Source organism: Vigna unguiculata, chromosome 1 (genome assembly GCF_037176805.1).
Source record: "Vigna unguiculata cultivar grain cowpea cultivar isolate G323 ecotype 2 chromosome 1, ASM3717680v1, whole genome shotgun sequence".
Taxonomy (NCBI): domain Eukaryota; kingdom Viridiplantae; phylum Streptophyta; class Magnoliopsida; order Fabales; family Fabaceae; genus Vigna; species Vigna unguiculata.
The window spans coordinates 1,840,063-1,855,056 of NC_140792.1; the positions used below are offsets into that span (position 1 = coordinate 1,840,063).

At 27.2% G+C, this 14,994-nt stretch overlaps 1 long non-coding RNA gene across 1 annotated transcript; it reads right to left on the reverse strand.

Annotated features, from left to right (window-relative positions):
• Nucleotides 1–13,395: 13,395 nt before the first annotated feature.
• LOC114184835 (uncharacterized) lies at nucleotides 13,396–13,925 on the reverse strand. The gene is made up of 2 exons (XR_014992917.1): nucleotides 13,824–13,925; nucleotides 13,396–13,630 (listed from the first exon to the last, which is right to left on the reverse strand). It is a non-coding gene; the product is annotated as an uncharacterized LOC114184835 (long non-coding RNA).
• Between the last annotated feature and the right edge of the window lie 1,069 nt (nucleotides 13,926–14,994).

The following is a 14,994-nucleotide window of genomic DNA, read 5'->3' on the forward strand; positions in this document are numbered from 1 at the left end:
AGATGTGTAATGTACAAGAAAATGAATCATTTAAGTTGAGAAACTAAAGAGAGAGTGAATAGAACATCATTAATAACCTGAATTCATGATGAAGAGGGCTACCAAGAGTGTCACGCTGACGATGAAACATCTTGAAGATCCCATGTTGCTCACTGAATATGTTATTTAACAATGACTATTCATCTATATATACTATATATACTGAAATGGATGAAGCAGTTTCACGCAAAAGACAAAAGTTAATTATATTCTTAATTAGTAACTGTGTTAACTCATGCATATTAAATGCAAATTTAATTATTTTCCAATATTTTCTTGACTTAATTGAATCTCAATATATGATGCACCGATACTTCAATTTAGGTCATGAATCTGTGTCAGGCACGTGTAAGATACTTTAGGATACTTTATTAATACTTATCAACAAAATATCTAATTTATAAAGTTGTAGTACTATTGTGATGATAATACTTTATAATTTTTTATTTTGACAATGTTTAATAGATATAATTTTATTTTGGATCCAGACAATAACAATCATATATTTATCATATTTTTAAGAATTTTTATATGTTTTTCAATATATATATATATATATATATATATATATATATATATTAAGTATCATTACTTCTCTTATTTAATCTAAAAAAATTAAATTTTTAAAATGTAAAAAATAAATACTTTTTATAAAAAATTGAATATCAAATTATATTAATTAATTTTGGTTAAAATACCTTTTTGGTCCCAATTTTTGTCAAGTTTTGTCAAATAAGTCCTAATTTTGGTTTTGTGTTCAAATAGGTCCCAATTTTCGTCAATTTTGTTCAATTGAGTTCTTTTTTGCTAACACTGTTTAAATCATTAACGGCGATGAATAATGACTGCCACGTGTCACTTCGTGATTTTTTTGAATTTTTTTGAATTTTTTCAAATGTCCACATGTCAACCTAGTAGTGTGTCATGTGTCAAAGTCAATGTTCTATATTCAATTTGGTCCCTATATTTGTCATTTTTGTTCAATTTAGTCCCAATTTTGGTTAATATGAACCAATTTGGTCCCTTTCCAAATTGAAACCAAATTTAATTTTTATATTAAAATTCACGTTTTTATTAAATATTTTTATATAATATATTAAAATTCACATCATTATAACTTTGATATAAAAATTAAATTTGGTCACATCTTTGATAGAGACAAAATTGGTCAATTTTAAACAAAATTGGGACTAAATTGAACAAAAATAACTAATATAGGGACCAAATTGAATATAGAACATTGACTTTGACACGTGACACACTACTAAGTTGGCACGTGAACATTTAAAAGTTTTTTAAAAAAGAATTCAAAAAATTAAAATAAAAAATTCAAAAAAATCACAAAGTGACACGTGGCAGTGTTAATGGCCATTGATGATTTAAACGGTGTTAGCAAAAAAGGACCCAATTGAATAAAATTGACGAAAATTTGGACCTATTTGAACACAAAACCAAAATTATGACTTATTTGACAAAACTACACGAAAATTGGGACCAAAAAGGTATTTTAACCATTAATTTTTTTAAGTAAGTTATATTCAGCTGGTACTTTCATATTATTCTATTGGAACTTGGAGATGGTATGGTATCATTTCCAATAAGAGTTACTTTCTAATAGAAACATTATTTAATGTAAACCCAAATACATGATGAGTTCTTTACATGAATTCTTTATCTTTGAAGCTCACATACACAAGTTTCCTTAAATTGTAGAGTTAGTTACTTCGAGACTCACATTAGAATATTATTTTGATTGAAAAGAAACTTATATAATCAATTCCCATGAAAGAAGTTCTAACCAACTTTCTTTAATATATATATATATATATATATATATATATATATATATATATATATATATACACGTTTCACAAAATTAATATAGTTTCTCATAAGAATATTCAAAATTAAAACCATTAAAATGAGTAATAATTAAAACAACAATCACTAAATCTATAACAATATATAAAGAGGATTCCCTCTTTTATGTCCATATTTCTTAATACTAATTCTACCCTTTACAATATAATTATTTATTAAATTTTTTAAATTAAAGGTTATTTTTACTTATTTTCTATATAACTATTTTTCTTTTTTTCTTTTTTTTTATTTATCAACAATTAATTTCTCTATTCATTTCACTTTATTTTTTAACATTTCACTTCATTTTTAATAAATATAAATTTATTTTATATATTAACTTAATAACATTACACTATTATCACCTACTAACATACTATCATTCATATTTAAAACATGCGTATACATAGGCACGATAGCGCCTGTGTGTACACTAATAATTATTAAAGATCAAACACGTTTTTAATTACTTTCACCATTAACAATATTTAAACAAAATTAATCTAATTAAAAAATTTTGTACTAAAAATATATTTTTTTTCTTTTTATTCTAAAGGGAAAATATTTTAATACTTATTGTTTTGAACATACTATTCAACCCCTGAACTATTTATCAACAAAAACAATATTCTAATGTAAGTCTCACAAATATAAAATCCTTAAAATTATATAGAATTGCTTATGAAACGATTTTTGTAAGGAATTCATCTTAGAATTAATTAACAATTAATTCTATTATGCGACTCATTTAAAATATTATGACAGGTTCAATTGTGATTTAATAAAATATGAGGATCTATTGATTATTATGAAAAATCGTAATAAAATAAAATAAGCTTAGTTCAATTTGATGGATGTTGACTTATAAAAGGGATTAGGGTTCAAATGAGATAGATTGAGAAATGGTGGGTGGAGAATAGACAAATTGAAAAACACATACTCATAGAGAGTTGGGTGTAAATGGATGGATCTTTAAGACTGAGCATGACTCTCAAGGTAATATCGAGCATTACAAGACTCGACTTGTTGCCAAAGTTTTTACTCAGAAAGATAGTATTGATTATAAAAAAACATTTTCGCCTGTTTCTAGGAAAAATTCTTTTAAAATTATCATGGCATTAGTAGTTCATTGTGATCATGAGTTGCATCAAATGGATATTAAAACTTTCTTTCTGAATGGGGATTTAGAAGAGGATGTTTATATGGACCAACCGGTTGGGTTGACTAAAGAAGGAAAAGAACACATTGTGACGATAATTTTTTTTAATTAATAGTATTATTTCCTACAATATACTTATAAAATTTAAAGGCAAAATCATACTTAAAATATTCCCACACACACACACACATACATATATATATATATATGTATATATATATATATATATATATATATATATATATATATATATATATATGTATATTTACAATATTGTATGCATCCTATATCTACACCGTTTAGTACATCTTATATTTCTTACACTAGAAGAAGAAGAAATATTATTTATTTACAGTTTCCCCCTCATATACGGGTTATCAAACAGGTGGAGGGAAAAGGTTATGGATAAGATTCACTTGAACTATTGGGGGTAAATACAAGGTAACTCCAATTTGTCCTTCGATGATAATCGGCGCGTTTGGAGCAGAGAGAAAAGTAATGGTAGAGTTTCTCGTTCCTTGAAATGTTACAGAATTATTTACTGCATCGGTTTGCCATGCATCCCCAGGAAAACAGCCACAATGTCAGCGAAGAAGGGATCAGGCATGTTGGGAGCAGCCATCTATGATAAGGTTATAAAATTTTGTTTTTCACACACAATCAAAAATAGGGAAGTGAGACAAATATCACATAAAAAAAAATACAACATATCATAATAAAATAAAGTGGAATGAAAGTTCTCCCAAATCCATAAAACTAGATTTTTATTATACTTTTTTTTATAAAGATATTGATTAATTTTGTAGTGACTAGTCAGGATAAATGAGCTCATGACCAATAAGGTAACTCAAGAACATCTCATCTTGAGTAATACTAACTCGTTTAAATCCCCAAGGTCATACCTCTAACTATAATAATCAAATCTTTATTTATCATATATTTTATTTCAATATTAAACCATTTAATTATATAATTAAATAAACATGATCAATGCATAATTAAAAAAAATATATAAATAAATAAAAAGGATCAGTACGTAACTGGAGATAAATATAAATAAGTAAATGAGAGTAAATATAAATAGGATCGGTGTTAAACTAGAGATGAATATAAATAAATAAATAGGAATGAGAACTAAATATAAATTAGAATGAGGTTAGAGACACCTCACTTAAGGTAAATATAGAGATAAAAATAATTATGAACAAATAAAAAAATAATCAAAGTAAAAAGATAAAATGATAGATGTCTCCTTCCCTTACCTTAGCTATGAAAGATATGCTTTTGAAGATGATCTTTGTATTTTATTTTTCTCCTTTTTCTTTTCTCACACTCGCAAAGACTCTCTTTTTTTTTTCACTGTCTCTCTTTCTTTCCCCCCTTTGATTCACTTCATCCATATTTATACTACATTTTGTAATGATTACATTTAGTTTAAATTGCACTATTTCGTTTCTGTTTCAGTTCTTCCTTAGTTTAGTTTAGTTTGTTAAAGATTGGCCTATCAAGATTTTTTGTTGTTTATCTAATCTGACGTTAATATTAACCTATCATGGCATTAATTGTGATTTTCCATTTTGACAGTTCATGTACATGAATTGTGACGTTGTGGTGGAGATTCAATCTAAAAAAATTCTTTTGTTTACCTTATCATAATATATAAAGTTTCTATACATATATCATTAAGGTTCAATTTGGAGAAGACTATAAATATTATTATTATTATTATTTTTTATTAAATATATCCATGATATTTAAAATTACTTCAATAAACAGGACAATGGTGTACAATATTATAAAATTATTGTGTAATACGTTAAATGTGTTCATAATATTATTATTATTATAATAATAAAGGTAAAACATGTATTTTTTTAAACTGAAATGATAGCTATATTGTTATAAGTATTATTACTTATTTTATTATTGAAGTATATTATTTTGTAGTAATATTTTTATTATTTTAATTACAAACACTTAAATTTTGATTTCTTGAATAATTATAATTTTTATATCATATGTTCATAATTTATTATGCTGGTCACAATACCTATGAAAAATAATGTATCATAAACTTTTAGGTAATGACATACTGAAAATATTGTGGTATAAATCTTGAGATGTTACACACATGGTGTGTAAACTTCTCGACAATGGTGTCTTAAGTTCAATAATACTATTGTGTCCTTTGGATTTAAGGAAAACATTGTTGATCAGTGTATATATTTAAAGGTCAATGGGAACAAGTTTATATTTTTGATTCTGGATGTTGATGATATCTTGCTTGCGACTAATGATTTTGGTATATTAACTGAGACTAAGAGGTTTATCTCTAATAACGTTGAAATGAAATATATGAGTAAGGCATACTACGTGATAGAAATAGAAATATTCTGTGAAAGATCATAAGGATTGTTAGGTTTTTCTCAAAATGCATATATTAATAAGGTTTTAGAGAGATTCAAAATGGATAAATGTTCATCATCTCCCATTCTAATACAGAAAGGAGACAAGTTTAGTCTCATGCAATGTCCAAAGAATGATTTGGAATGGAAACAGGTGAAAGATATCCCTTATGCATTTGTTGTTGGGAGTTTGATGTATGCTCAAACATGTACGAGGCCAAATATTAGTTTTGCAGTTGGTATGCTTCGTACATACAAGAGTAATCTAAGACAAGAGCATTGGAAAGCTGTAAAGAAAGTTTTAAGGTACCTACAAGGAACAAAGAATGACATGCTTACTTATAGAAAATATGATCATCTTGAGGCGATAGGTTATACAGATTCAGACTTTACTGATTGTATGGATACAAGAAAGTCTACACTTGGTTATGTGTATCTTTCAGCCGGAGGAACGATTTCATAGAAAGTGTGAAGTAGTTTGTCATTGCTGCATTCACCATGGAAGCTAAATTTGTGGCATGCTTTGAGGTCACAGTTCAGGCTAATTAGTTGCATAACTTTATTCCAAGACTTAAAGTAGTCGACAATATTGCCAAGCCGCTGAAATTGTGATAATTTTGCAACAGTTTTCTTTTCTAAGAACGACCGGTATTCCAAAGGTGCTGAGCTTATGGAATTGAAATACTTTGTTATTGAAGAATAAGTTTAGAAACGTAGAGTGTCAATAAAACATATTAGCACAAATCTTATGATTGCTGACCCTTTGACAAAAGGGTTACCACCCAAATTGTATGCTAGCCATATAAAGAATATGGACATTATGTCTACTAGTGAATGTTAAATGTTAAATGTTGAATGTTGAATGTTAATGTTATTAATGTTTATTTAACACTCTAATCTCTTTAATGTATAAGTTTCTAAAAGTTGTGTTTTCTTCTTTATGTTTATGCATGCAAATTATGATGAAGAAAACAAATTATGTTATGTTATTATTATTGAAAAAAATGACATTATGTTTGAACTCATTATGGACTTCTCATCCTAAAGTCATATTAAAGAGAAATGGATGATACAATAGTATATGGAAGGGATCATGTCGAGTGAATGATGTGTGACTGCCATAACTCTTATTATTTATGTATCTTTGATTGTGAATAATGATTGAACTAATTTATTTAAGGTCCTTTAATGTGCATTATATTTATGTATTAAATCACATAATGTTATGACATCAAATTATGCTCCGTTCCCGGTTCTCCTGTAGCTGGATCCTCCGGAACCACAAGAATCCTTAGTTAGAATGGGATTCCTTAAGGGGAGCAAGTTTATTTTCCTGATCTTGTATGTTGATGACATTGTGCTTGCCACTAATGATATATGCATATTGCATGAAACTAAGAAATTTCTGTCAAAGAATTTTGAAATGAAAGATCTTGGTGACGCCTCCTTTGTATTAGGAATTCAGATATACCGAGATCGATCTCGGGGTATTCTAGGATTATCACAAAGGAGCTATATCGATAAAGTTCTTAAAAGGTTTAGCATGCATGAATGTAAATTTGGGGATACTCCAGTTGCTAAGGGAGACAAGTTCAGTTTCCATCAGTGCCCAAAGGGAAATTTGGAAATTGAGGAAATGAAGAAGATTCCTTATGCGTCAGCTGTAGGGAGTTTGATGTATGCCCAAGTATGTACGCGTCCAGACATATCATACATAGTTGGGGTTCTAGGCAGATACTTAAGTAATCCAGGAATGGACCATTGGAAAGCAACAAAGAAGGTCATGAGATATTTAAAGAGAACAAGAGGTTATATGCTCACATACAGGAGGTCAGACCAGTTGGAGATCACTGGGTTTTCTGACTCGGATTTTGCAAGATGTCAAGATAGCTTGAAATCTACTTTAGGTTACATTTTTATGTTGGCAAGTGGTGTGGTTTTTTAGTGCAGTGTCAAGCAAACCCTTACAGCTTCATCCACCATGACAGTAGAATTTGTAGCATGCTATGAGACATCTAATCACGGGATATGGCTGAGAAATTTTGTCACATGGCTGAAAATTGTGGAAGGCATTGAAAGACCACTTAAGTTATATTGTGACAACAAATCAGCTGTATTGTATTCCAATAACAATAGGAGCTCGACTAAGTCAAAGCACATCGACATTAAGTTCCTAGTTGTTAAAGAAAGAGTACAGAGTGGACAGATTTCCATAGAACATTTAGGGACAAACTCCATGATTGCAGATCCTCTAACCAAAGGACTTCCACCCAAGGTCTTTCATGAGCATGTTGCTCACATGGGTGTTTTACAGTTTGAGGAATCTGAGGTTTAGTGGGAGATAGTCATTTTCATATGTTTTATGTTTTATGTTTAATTTCTTGTATGCATACATTGAACTTTCAGACATATTTGGTTATTTATATATGTGGTTTTAATTTTACACTTTGTACATTAAGTTTTTATATCGATCTCATTAAGTTAAAGTTTGGACCAGTTGAAAATAGATGTGTATATACAGATCACCTTCACATAATTTTTCATGCTACACATTTCATGATGAATCCATGTCATTTGGTTGTAGCAGGATTAGTGATCATTGTTGGTTTTAGTTGCGATTGATGCAATGAAACACTAGTTTGGTTCTACATACTGATATAATCAATGGACGGGACTTTTGGAGTATGCTCGAGTAATATAATGGCAATTTTGAGCTCATAAAGTCTAACACATTTATAAGGTTGTAAGGACATATATATTTGTGACCAGTGAGAGATTGTTAGTAATTTTGGGTCATGCATATATATGATACATAATTAAATGTGTTAGGGCCATTATTTATAAAGCCAAATAATAAAGTGATCTGACTAATTTAAAGATTTGGCTAAAGGCATATGTCATGAAAATAAATATTGTGTAGAGACCAGTTAGTAATTTCTAATTTAATGAGGGGCCAAATTAGAAATACTAAAACTTAAGTAATTCAATTTATAAATGGTCGTGGTCCCCTCCTGAGAGCACAAAAAGAGTCATAATGTACTTTTCCTGTTCCTTTCTCTCTATCCTCATCATGAGAGAAAACCAAAGGGAAATAAATGTGTTCTACAGGAGGAAGATCATTGATCAGTAGTGCTCTAAAGGACATCGTTATGACTGATTCAAGTACGCTTCCGTTTACTATTTACAACATGATTATCAGTATGAGATATTACTTATGATTGATTGTTAGAATCAATATCAGGATCATATTCTTGTTTTGTGCTTACATATATACCCAATGGTCGAGGCAGTTTCACCAAAACACAAAACATAAATATATTTTTTATTTACTAATTTTATTAACTCATGCAATTAAAATGTAAATGTAATATTTTATATCTTTGTTGTAAGTGTAACATTATAGATTTGGTTTCATTATGCGTTAAAAATAAACATAACTTTCCTCAAACCTTAAACTTGGACTCTCATATATGTTTTTCTGTTGGAATGATAATGTTTCAAGTGTTTTAATTCTATTCATAATTAAATAAGATTATATACATTACTACCTTAATATATATTTTAATGTAAGAGTCATAAAACACTCATATATTGAGTTTATGTCCTTTTTTATGATCGTTACATTAGAGATGTTCTTAAGCCATATTCATTGTAAATGTCATTTTATGAGGTTTTTATTATACTCAATTATTTTAAAGATCTTTTCACAATTTTTACTTTGCTGCAAGATTTTTATAAGACAAATATTTTAAATCACAAGAAAATTCCTAACCACCCGTCTTAATGATAAAAAATGGTTAGACACTATAATGATCAATTTAGATACTAATTTAAAAATAAAAAATTATGAATTATTAAAATTATCACTATTTTGAATAAAATATTATAATTAGTCTCTAAATTGATTTATGTATATATTATGATTTGTTAGTTTTAGATTAACTATTTCGTATACTAGCTTACCCTTTTGTGTGTTGTGTGTTTTCTTGTATTTGTTCGTCTCTTTCTTTTGCGATGATCACCTATTTGGTGGGATCAGATGAAATTACAGGTTTATAGGCATATCTGGAGAATGAGGAGTCATCAGTTAGAGTAGTGGAAGGTCTCAGAGATATTTAGTTTGGGTTGGCTCAAAGATAAAGCGAGTAAAACACTCGCTTTAGGCCTCAAAGATAAGGTCTCAATTTTTTTTACTACTAATACTTTTTTTATTAAATTAATTATAAAATTATGTTTAAGAAAAAAAAGCCTCAAATTTTTTTAGTACTAATTAATATACCTCTATTAAACTAATTATAAAATTATGTTTAAGATAAAAAAGGCCTCACAAAAATATTTTATTACTAATATAGCTTTATTAAATTAATTATAAGTTTATGTTTGGAAATAAGATTTAATTAAATTATTATTAGTGTATGTTCATTTTTATTGGTAGTAAAAATGATAATTAATAAGTTAAAACATTTTTTTTAGTAAATTATAATTTTGTTTACAAGAAAGAGAATGATTAGCTATCTTTATTCTTTTAAAAGAGAATGACAAAGAGAATGATTAGTAAAATATAATCAATTTGGATTCTATTTTCTTTTTCTTTTTATCTCTCTATGACTTCTCTTACCTCTCCTTACTTTATTTTCTTCTAATAGTCTTTTTTCTAGGGTTTTGGCATATTATATCCCTTAAATCTCTTGTTGCACGTGTGTACCAATTTTTTCATCTTCATTTCTGGTTAATATGTTTTTTTTTTCTATTTGTGTTGTTGTTATTTTTATTGTTTTGGATTTGTATTAGAATTAGAAATGCGTTTCTTTTGCTTAGTTTTGTTTTTTGGTACTTCTAGATTTACGAGTTTCGAGAGTTTGTTTTTCATATATCTTGAAGAGAAATTGAATTTTTTTTCCAAAACTATTAATTAGATGATGGTTTCATCTGTTGGCGGATAATAGATTAATGAGGGCATAATTCAAAGTTGAGTTTTCCAGAAAAAGATAATTCAAGTTTAGAAAAAAAAAAGAGACTTACTATCAAGTGTATATCAATCTTTTTTTAATTATTTTATTAATGATTAATCTTAAAATTCAACTTTGCAAGTTTGTGAAAAAGTTGAGACTTGAGACTTCAAGATATTGTAAGTTTACCATCGAATTTATTTTCTTGACAACGAGAACCATGTTTTATTGTTTTAATTCATTCGTTTTATATATTTATATTTAGTAGTGTTTTATATATTATCATTTTTTATTTCATATAAAAATATATAGATATGTCAACTATAAAATTTGAATTAGGCTATTCAAAAATTCAAAAGAAAAAGAAGAATTGATACTATAATTGCATAAAAAAAGAGCTATGAACAAAAAAAGAACAAATGTCTTTTGTATTACGGTGTGTAGATATTTCATTTTTGAAAGAAAAATGCTTAAACATTAAAAATCTGTAAAACAAGACAATTCTTTGGATATTGATGGATTTGATTTAATTTCAAAATTAAATATCTTAAGGCAAATTATAGGTTTGGAAAATGATAAACCAATTGACATTTTTAATTATATAAAAGGAAAAAATTCATTTCCAAATGTATATAGAACTTATAGAATAATGTTAACAATTTTAGTGTCAATTGTTTCCGCCAAAAGGAACTTCTCAAAGCTAAATACAATAAAAACTTATTTAAGATCAACAATGTTTCAAGAAAGATTAAACGGATTAGTTCTATTATTTATTGAGAAAGAAATATTAAATGAAATTAATTATAACAATTTAATAAATAATTTTGCATAAAAAAAGTTCTAAAAATAACTTTTAAATAAAATGTCTCATTTTTTTAAGTTTTTTTTAGGCCTCCAACCATTGAGTTGCCCCTATATTTAGTAGTGATTAATTTCTGTATAAAGGTTGTTGGTTTAGTTCAAATGTATACATGTTATATTTTTACAGTCATATCTTTTGTAAGTCTATATTATAATATACTTTATACACTGAATTACCTGTTTTGAATACTATGATGAAGTGTTTATTTTATTAGTTTTAAACTACTAAAATGAGAAGTTATAATAATTTGCATGTTAATTTAATTAAAGTGGTCAAATTTGTTCTATTTAACAATATCAAGACTCAATTAAGTAAAGAAAGATATAAAAACCAAATTGAATCATACAATAAGCATAAATATCAAATTACTAGTTAAGCTTAGGAAAAGCATAATAAAATTAAGAATAAGTGCGAGTTTACTAAGAATAAAATAGGAAAAATAGAAGGAGAGTGAGTGGGTGAGATAGAAAATAAGGAGTAACATAAAGTAGTTTATTTTGTTATCGTGTTTTTGTTTTATTTTATCAATAAATCAGAATAAAAAATATCATTTTAAAGCTATTATATATTTTTATTTTTACATATTTTTAGAATGAAAAAAATTTCAAAATTTAATTTAGTTATTTTATAGTTTTAGGGATTTTTTTTTTAAAATTAAACTAAAAATAATTTAAATTTTTAGAGTTCACCTCTCTTTAATATATGTATTTAAAAAAAATATATATATGAAATGTAAAAAAAATTAAATTTGATAATTTTTCAAAGATTTGATCAACAGATATTTTATTATCTATTTTTTTAATAAATAAAATTATAATATTTTAATTTTTATCAACTTTTATTGTTTTTAAACATATTTATTTTATTTATTATAATTATTCGAACGAAATTGGATATTAATTTCAACCTTAATTGTTTTATGATTATATATTAAGTGACAATTAAAGGGTATTTAATATAACGACTTTCATTGATTATGATTACACCTAGCTTGTCCTTTTAGAGTCTTGTCTTTTTGTTAATTTTCTATCATAATTTTTTATTACTTGAACATATGTTTCAAAGGAAAAGAGTAGTTTTAATTTCACTTTTAAGGGACCAAAATGCATAACTGACAGAAATTAAATAACATAAATTGTTGGAATATTAAGTAGTGACGAATCTTTAGAAAACATTTTAAAAATATTAAATTGACGTGTAAATTTTTTTCAAATGTTAAATATGTAAAATGCATAATATAATTTTCTTTCGCTTTAATATATATATTTTTTTATTTAAAACTAAAAAAGTTGAGAGAAACTACACACTTTGAGTGAGTATTCTTTTTAAAAACTAACTAGTTTTTTTTCTTCTTTATTTTAGTTTTGTGACCAATTTGTCTCGGAAAATGGTAAGAAAAGATACATCAAATATTTATGAGATATATGCTAAAGTGGAGTAACTTAATTAATAAACAACTTGTAGAGGTTGAAAAAGCTTAGAGGAAGAACAACTTAACATGAAAAAAATTACCAAATTCAATCTGAAAGTTCCTAAGTTTTTTTTTTCATATTAATCCTATTTGTATTTCAATTAGAAATCCAAAGCAAACTAAGTTTTTAATGTGTATAATTGAGTATTTTAAAATGAAAGTTTATTTTAAATTTGAACAATATGCTTTACTGTTATGGAATCAAATAAGAAAAAAAAAATGTAATGAACGATAAAGAATTAACCATTACTACAAGTAAATTTGGGCAAGAAGAATCATGCCATTTAATTATCTGTTTAGTTTTTCTATTTTTATTTACTTTTTAATAATTATCGCAACATTCAACTCCTTTTTATTTTAAAATTAATGAAATTATTTATGCCAGCACGTGTTTTATTTATAAATAATTAAGAAAATTAAACGTAAATTTAAATTAATTTATAACTAAGTTGGAAGTAAAATTTGAAAATGTTATGTTATTCTTTTTACAAATTAACTCTGCTTAAATTAATTTTAATTTATATAAATCTGATTTCATTATTTCCCCCCTTTTTTTTTTCAAAAGTTCTTAATTGAAACATATATTTATCGATCAATCTAATATATAAGAAAAAAAAAGAGTTCTGATATAATATATGAATAGTGAGACATGAAACAAAATAACCATTCTTTATTAAGAACTAATAATACATGATTAAGAAGTTGATAAAGATGGTGGTGGTTGGTGTGAATGGCGTGAATGGTGACGTGAGTGGGTGTGTGGTGTTTGGTGCGGTGGTGGGGGTGGTGCTCGGCGTATTGGTCGGTGTGGTGGTTGTGGTGATGGTGCTCGGGGTGGTAATGGATCAATGGGTTCTTGCGCTTCTGCGTTCTTGAAACACAAATCTACATCACAAAAATCTTAAGAATAATGCCAACTCAAATTTTCAAATAAAACAATAACTCTAATTCTCCACAAAAGGTTATGTAAAAGATTTAGTTTCATACTAAGAACTCAAGACGTGTCATGAAAAAAAAAAATGAATCATTTGAATTGAGAAACTAAAGAGTGAGTGAATAGAACATCGTTATTAATAACCTGCAGTCATGATGAGGAGGACTAACAGTGTCACACTGACAATGAAACATCTTGAAGATCCCATGTTGTTCAGTGAATATGTTATTCAACCACAATTATTTATCTATATATACTCAAATGACGGACAGAGTTTCACACAAAAGACAAAAGTTATTTATATTCTTTAATTGTGTTAACTCATGCATAGATGTAAATTTAATTCTATAGATTCAAGGGTTAAATATGTTTCTGGTCCTTAACTTTCAGTGAATTTTTTGGAATCAGTCAATTTCAAAACTTTGAACCAATTTAGTCCTTCATCTTTCGAAATACGTGGATTTAGTTCTTTTAATCAAATTTTTGTTAGGTTTATTTGATGTTGCATACCCATTTCAGAAATGTGACACGTGGCAGTCACTATTCATAACCGTCAATGATTTAAACGATGTTAGCAAAAAAAGACCCAATTGAACAAAATTGACGAAAATTAGGACCTATTTGAACACAAAACCAAAATTATGACTTATTTGAGAAAACTTGAAGAAAATTGGTACCAAAAAGATATTTTAACCATTAATGAATGTTAGAGCTGTCAAAACGGATAACCCGGTCCGACCTGACTCGACCTACCACGGGTTAATGATTTAGTGAGCCAACCCAATCTGGCTCACTTTTTAGCAAGCCAAAAAAATTCGAACCCGGCCTGGCCCACCACGGGTTGGCAGGTTAAACGGGTTGGCTCACGGGTTCACTTAATTAAAAAAATATTTTTTTTATTATTTTTTTAATCAAAACTAAATTGTAATTCTAATTAAAATCTAAATAAAATTTAATACAATCAAAATACAAACCAAAATAAAAAGAATACAAATTATTTATGTGTTGGATAAAAAAAAAACCTAACATGACTCAAATGAAAGCCCAACTTCTGTGACCCTTTTATTTGCGGGTTGGTGAGTCAACCCGACTCACCACGGGTTCAACCCGGATGAGCCGGGTTTTAAATGAGTCGGGTCAAAATCAACCTGTATTGAAATTTATAAAAAAATTTCAACCCAATCCGGCCCGAACCTGTGATGAGCCGAATTGGCTCGCAAATTTCAACCCATTTTGACAACTTTAAAGAATGTTATTATTTGAGTATATACCAGGTGACACCTAAAGGTGTTTAATATAACGACTTTCATTAATT